The following is a 6,000-nucleotide window of genomic DNA, read 5'->3' as shown; positions in this document are numbered from 1 at the left end:
GAGAGTGGATGTTGGGGAGGAATAGTAGGTATATTTGGGGAGGTAGGTTGGGTAGGTTAACAGACAAGACAGACATAATGCATACAGGGGTGGCATATGACACGTGGAGGGTAAACACCTTGATGGGGAAAGGTGTTGGGAAATCAGAAGCCCATGAGCCCCCTAATGGAAACAGTGGGACTGAGGTCCCCACCCATGGTAATCACCATTGCACATTCACAGCCCCGAAGGTGGCTGTGTTGAAGGCTGAGTCGGAGAGCCAGGCTGACCATCTAGTCACAACATGCGGCCTTCGAGGTGACGTAGCAGATCTCCAAACTGCTGGTTGAACTTACTATGCACCATGACCCAGACCTTGTGACAGGTGACAGGTTCCTGTCCACACTCGCTCCCGGGTGGGCAAGCCCCAACACCTGAGGTGGTTCCACTCGAATGTAGTGCAGGACCAATGGACGAGGTGGTCCTGGGTTGGGCCGCAGATGTGCTGGTGCCAGGTGCCACGGCCAGTTGAGGTGGGACCGGTGGGTCTGCTGGGACCCGCATTCCCATATGTGCTATGGTGTTTATGTTTTATAAACATATGTGGGTTAGTAATAGTCAACACATTCCAGGATTAGGTATAACAGCATGCACAGATATTCCCATTAACCCAGATACCAAATATGGAACAGTCGCATAGCAAACAAAACACATGCATATAAGGGACCACAGTGGTAATTACAACACCATGCAGGTACATTGATGGCACCATGCCACCAATGTGGGAGTATTTCAACATAGCACATGCATAGAAACAGGTTTAAATAATTATCAAACAATAGGACATATGTCACAACATTACAGTTAAGTCAGCATATACCAATTGAGTTGGGTATTTAGTTTATTGTTGCAGATATGGTGGGGGGTGTCAATTAACTAGTATAGTCCTGTAGTTCACATTACTTTCCTAGTTAGTGCTGTTATCTGTACCTTACAAGTATTAGTAGACTACCCTATTGCCTTACTTTGGACAGTGGTATGGCTGTCAACAACTATATACATGAACTGGTTTTACCTTCAATATACACCTCTTACCTGGTATACCTGTGGAGGAATTGTTTGTTAACACTAACTGTTTCTGCACATACTCCCAGATTCCAGGTTGATGTTATGCACTTACCTACCCATCTCTTTTTGCACAGACTTTGGGCATGTCTTGACCACATGAAGGTGAACCAGGACATATTTAGACTATTGTCCTCTTAAACCTTTTGTGACTTACAACACTCTTATACAGGATTTCCTAGACAGTTATATTATGTAGCACAGTGTGGGTGACAGTGATGAGTGATACATTATTATTCAGAGCAACTGCAACACTCACAATGCCATACAATACCAGAGTAAACAGTACCAGTACAGGGTATCAATCTTTTACTTCTAGGCACAGTGTTCGTATCTGATGGACCTGTAGGAGCAAAATTTGTTAGCACTACCTGAATATTGCCACACAAATTACCAGATTACACATTAGTATTATGCATATACATCTCACTATGTTCCTGTACACACTGTGGTCACAGCTTGACAACATGGGGGTGTAGATGGGACACACTTGGCTTATTACTCTCATAACAATTTGGGGAGTTGCTAGAGTGACAGGTTTGTTCTTATAGATGTGTTGCAATCAGTTGTATTTCTTGTTTGCTGCCTAAATGTCTGGGATAATCCCACTGATTTCCCAGGTGGTCAGGGTGACAGGCAGCAGATATGGGCCAATATACTGGACATTCTGGACATATCTGTACAGTTGTGGGATATGATTCTGTATGCAACCTACTACCACTACCAGGATTCGGACCATGGCTGTGTCTGCTCAAAATAAAACACTGTCCATCACAGTTGTGTGCGCTATATTGTATATCTCTTATCTAGTTTCTGTCTGTAATTCTCCTGTGGTTTTGCATTCTGACCTTGTATTACAACACTCTTATAAAGTATTTCCTAGACAGTTATATTATGTAGCACAGTGTGGGTGACAGTGATGAGTAATACCTTATTATTCAGAGCAACTGCCACAATAACAGTGCCATACAATACCAGATAGACATTCTGGACATATCTGTACAGTTGTGGGGTATGATTCTGTATGCAGCCTACTACCACTCCCAGGATTCAAACCATGCTGTGTGTGCTAAAATACAACAGTTCACTTCTCAGTTGTGTGTGCTATTTGGATTTTGTTGTCTGCCTTTTCACTGTTTTCTATCTATGTCTCTCTCAGTTGTATTATAGGTTCATAGGTTCATAGATTAGTACTAGGCTAACTGCCCTTTTGGGCCATTTGAAGCCTAGCCAGTTACCCCATGTGAGAATCAAACCCTGCACTTTGAGTCTTTAAGGTAAACATCTTAACCATTATGTCATCCTCCCAACGATGACCTCTTGGGATTACACCAGTCATATACAGACATTCCTACACATTTTATTTATGTTGCACAGTGTGGCTAACAGTTCTTAATACAACAGTACTATTAAGTGATTGAAAATCTACATTACCATATGGTACCAGAGTAAACACATGCAGTACAACAGGTAGACCTTTATTGTCAGGCTATTATGCTTTTATTTACATACAACCTATATGAGACTCTTCCTGCCATATTCTCTGGTATATGCAGTACTTGCCTTAAACAATACAGGTTTTATACAGGCAATTAACTTACTACTACTTTTAGATTTATTTCATATGACAGTACATGCAAGAGTATTACTAACCTGCCTTGCATCAGAAAGACTCCAAGCGACATCACTTGGTTTGCAGCCCACTCACTTGCTACTGTGAAGGACATAAGAAGAATATTTAGCCATGCCTATCAATAATATACATGAGCTGGCAATTATTAAACAGGTAGTGGAGTGATACGTACACACGGCTGGGACCTCCCCTGTCCTCCTAGTCTCTTGGATCCACTGATCCAAGAGATCCCCCTTTTGTAGCTTCAGGTCAGCATAGTGATGCCTGACCTGCTCATGAGTTCGGGGTATGTCAGTGGTACTGGTGAGGTCATGGGCGAGATGTTCCCAGGCTTCCGCTTTATATTGGGAATGCTGGTACTGGCCCTGCAGCAGTCTCTGCTCATGGTTTTTCACAAGGAGTCCTGCCATGACTCTGGACTCCTTGATGCCCCAGCACTGCACCCAGAAGCGCACACCCTCTCCCATTCCAGACATAGTTCCTACAAGGGAAAGCTACAACCAGTTATGAGATGTATTCCCGCATTTTGGGTTTAAATAGGGCCAATGTCCTGGACTTTGTTGTGATTGGATGGTTTTGAAAAGGCTAAGCTATGGACAAACCTGCTTACCTAAGGGTGGCATTGCTTAAAGAGGTATACCAATGGGCAAATTGAGTTAGCTGGCCTACACATTGCTTACGCATAGTAAGCTGGGCTGTGCAATGTTTAGCATTGCTTAATTTTTAATTTGCATACTATTTGCTTTTTGGCATTGATTCATTCACTTGTTGAATCATTGATTCATTACATGTTATATATGTGTCTGGTTTCCTTGATTCATGTGTATGTATACTGTATGGGATCCTTGTGTTTATTAGCAGATATCAACACTTTAGTACAATGACACCTTGCATCTGGCCTTAATGCAGTACTCCAGTTCACATGTTTATGTTATGTAGTGGGTTATACAGCATAAGACTGTATATAGATTCCTTTCACATGTTCAGTTTGAATTTCCTATAGTGAGGATCGGTTTGGTGATACCTCAATCTTTTGTATTGCTGTGATGGCTTTGTGGTTAACTAGTGTGACTAGAATGTACAGGGTTCTGGGTTCAAGTCCTGCAAAGGCTGTTTATTTTGTTTCTGGCCAGGACAGCGGCTGTTGTATACAGAGTGAATAAGGCACTTTTAAGCAATTGTAACTGGGTTTGCGTGGGTTTGCACAAGGGTAAGCTATGCTAACCTCTGGTTAAATATACTTACAGAGAGTTAGCTTCAATACTGCTTAACCTATGTGCTCATTGCTTACCCCCACACAAATGGGCTTAAACTCACTTACTAGTGCTTAAATATGTTTACTCCCACTTACAACTGCTTAATAGTGCTTACACTTGCTTACTAGTGCTTACACCCGCTTACCACTGCACTAATTTAGACAGCAATGTCTAATGGTTCTCTGGAAGGTGGTGGATTTGGAAACTGTATGGCGTTATCATTCATTACACATTTTACCTTCCATTTGTATCTCTGATTCCTGTGTACATATACTGTATGGGCCATGTGTCAATATCTGTGGACTTTGCAACATTATGACACTGAAACCTTACATCTGCATTTAATGAAGTATTCCAGTTCACAAATATATGTTATTTAGTAGGTTATGCAAGTAAAAATATTGGTCACAAAGTGATTTGACATGGAAAATAAAATGTACTGGAGTGGGACTCGAACTGGGAATGACTGCTTGTTAGATAAATGCACTGCCCACTACACTATTGCTGTACTGCCTCATTTGCATATATCTTGCTTTTTATCCTCTTGTGCCATTTAAGCTGCATTAACTGTAGCTAAGCAATGGGCAAACCCACATACCTATGGTTAAATTTAATCTGTTTCATAAAAAAAAAGAAAAATCTTTATATTTGTTTTTTTAACTATTGCTCTTGTACATGTGGGGGGATGTTTCTGCGGGTATGCGTACACCTATGAGCAGTCTCGCTCATTCTTTTATGACTAGTCTGCTGTTCTTCATTGCAGGGGCATGTATATTCTGAGAGTTCTGCTCTCAGACATGTCCCCTGCACTCTTACATGCTCCATGTAAGATTAGGAGCTCAGGCAGCATGCCTCATTACTATGCATGGCGTGCTGCCATCCTGCTCCTAAATGGTTGCTAACATGCAGGACTAAGCTAGTCCTGCATGGAAGGATAGTGAATCTTGGGGACTGTTAAATGAAATAGTAGACTTATTTTTCCAATTTTATGTAATGACCTTCCTTACTGGTGATATAATTGACAATAAAATTGGTATTTGGTATGTCGGTATGACTTCTGGGACTGGCACATTGAATAGTATAAGAGAATCTGTAATAATGCAGTTATCAGTCCACAACGCTTTACAAAAGTATCTAAAATCTGTCCAAAAAGATGATACTACTTTAAAATTAATAATCATATGCAGCCAATCAGCATCAAGTGTTGATTCACATCTACAATATTTTATGTTATCTTTTTTGTAAATTATGGCAACTTTATGTGGTGTGAAGAAACTTCTTTTTCAATAGTAAATCTTTATTATTTTTCACTTCTTCATACAAACTCTTAACAGGGAAAATACAGAGATAATTTCCAAACAACTTCTATCAACATTAACACAAAATATATACATTATTTACATGAATGCTTTCACCATTTGAATAACATATCTATAAAAATTATTCTGTGCAAAGATAATCTCTTGAAATAGTAAGGTTCTTACAAAGGTTATACTTTATAGTATAAAATAAAATAATAATGGGGTTTCCTGATTTCGGTGGATTAAGCTAATATAATGTTGAAAATTTGTTCCCAAATCTTTAGATTATTTGGATGTTTACTTTGGTTATTGATAACATATTTGTAGGCTAATATGTGTTTTATCGCTAAGATCTTAAAATTTTCCCAAGACGTTTGAGTTGGGTTCATCCAATTTGTAGCTATATAGAGCTTCATTAATAGGAAAATATTCATAAGTACAATCACCTGGGATCTAGGTGTATTATTTGGAGGAATATGTAATATCATAAATTCCCAAGATAACGTTGAATTTTGATACCCCATCTTTTGTAGTTGTAACCTTAGGGAATTCCAAAGTTTATATACATATTTGCAGCTCCAAAACATATGATGGAGGTCCGCAGTTTCGTCTTTACAATATGGGCATTTTGGAGAATTTTTGGAGTTAAATTTATACAAGCTAAGGCGTGTGTAGTATGCATTATTGAATATCATGAGTTGGGTGA

Source organism: Protopterus annectens, chromosome 7.part0 (assembly GCF_019279795.1).
Source record: "Protopterus annectens isolate FY-2018-M chromosome 7.part0, PAN1.0, whole genome shotgun sequence".
NCBI lineage: Eukaryota > Metazoa > Chordata > Ceratodontiformes > Protopteridae > Protopterus > Protopterus annectens.
Note: the sequence above shows the minus strand (reverse complement) of the source record.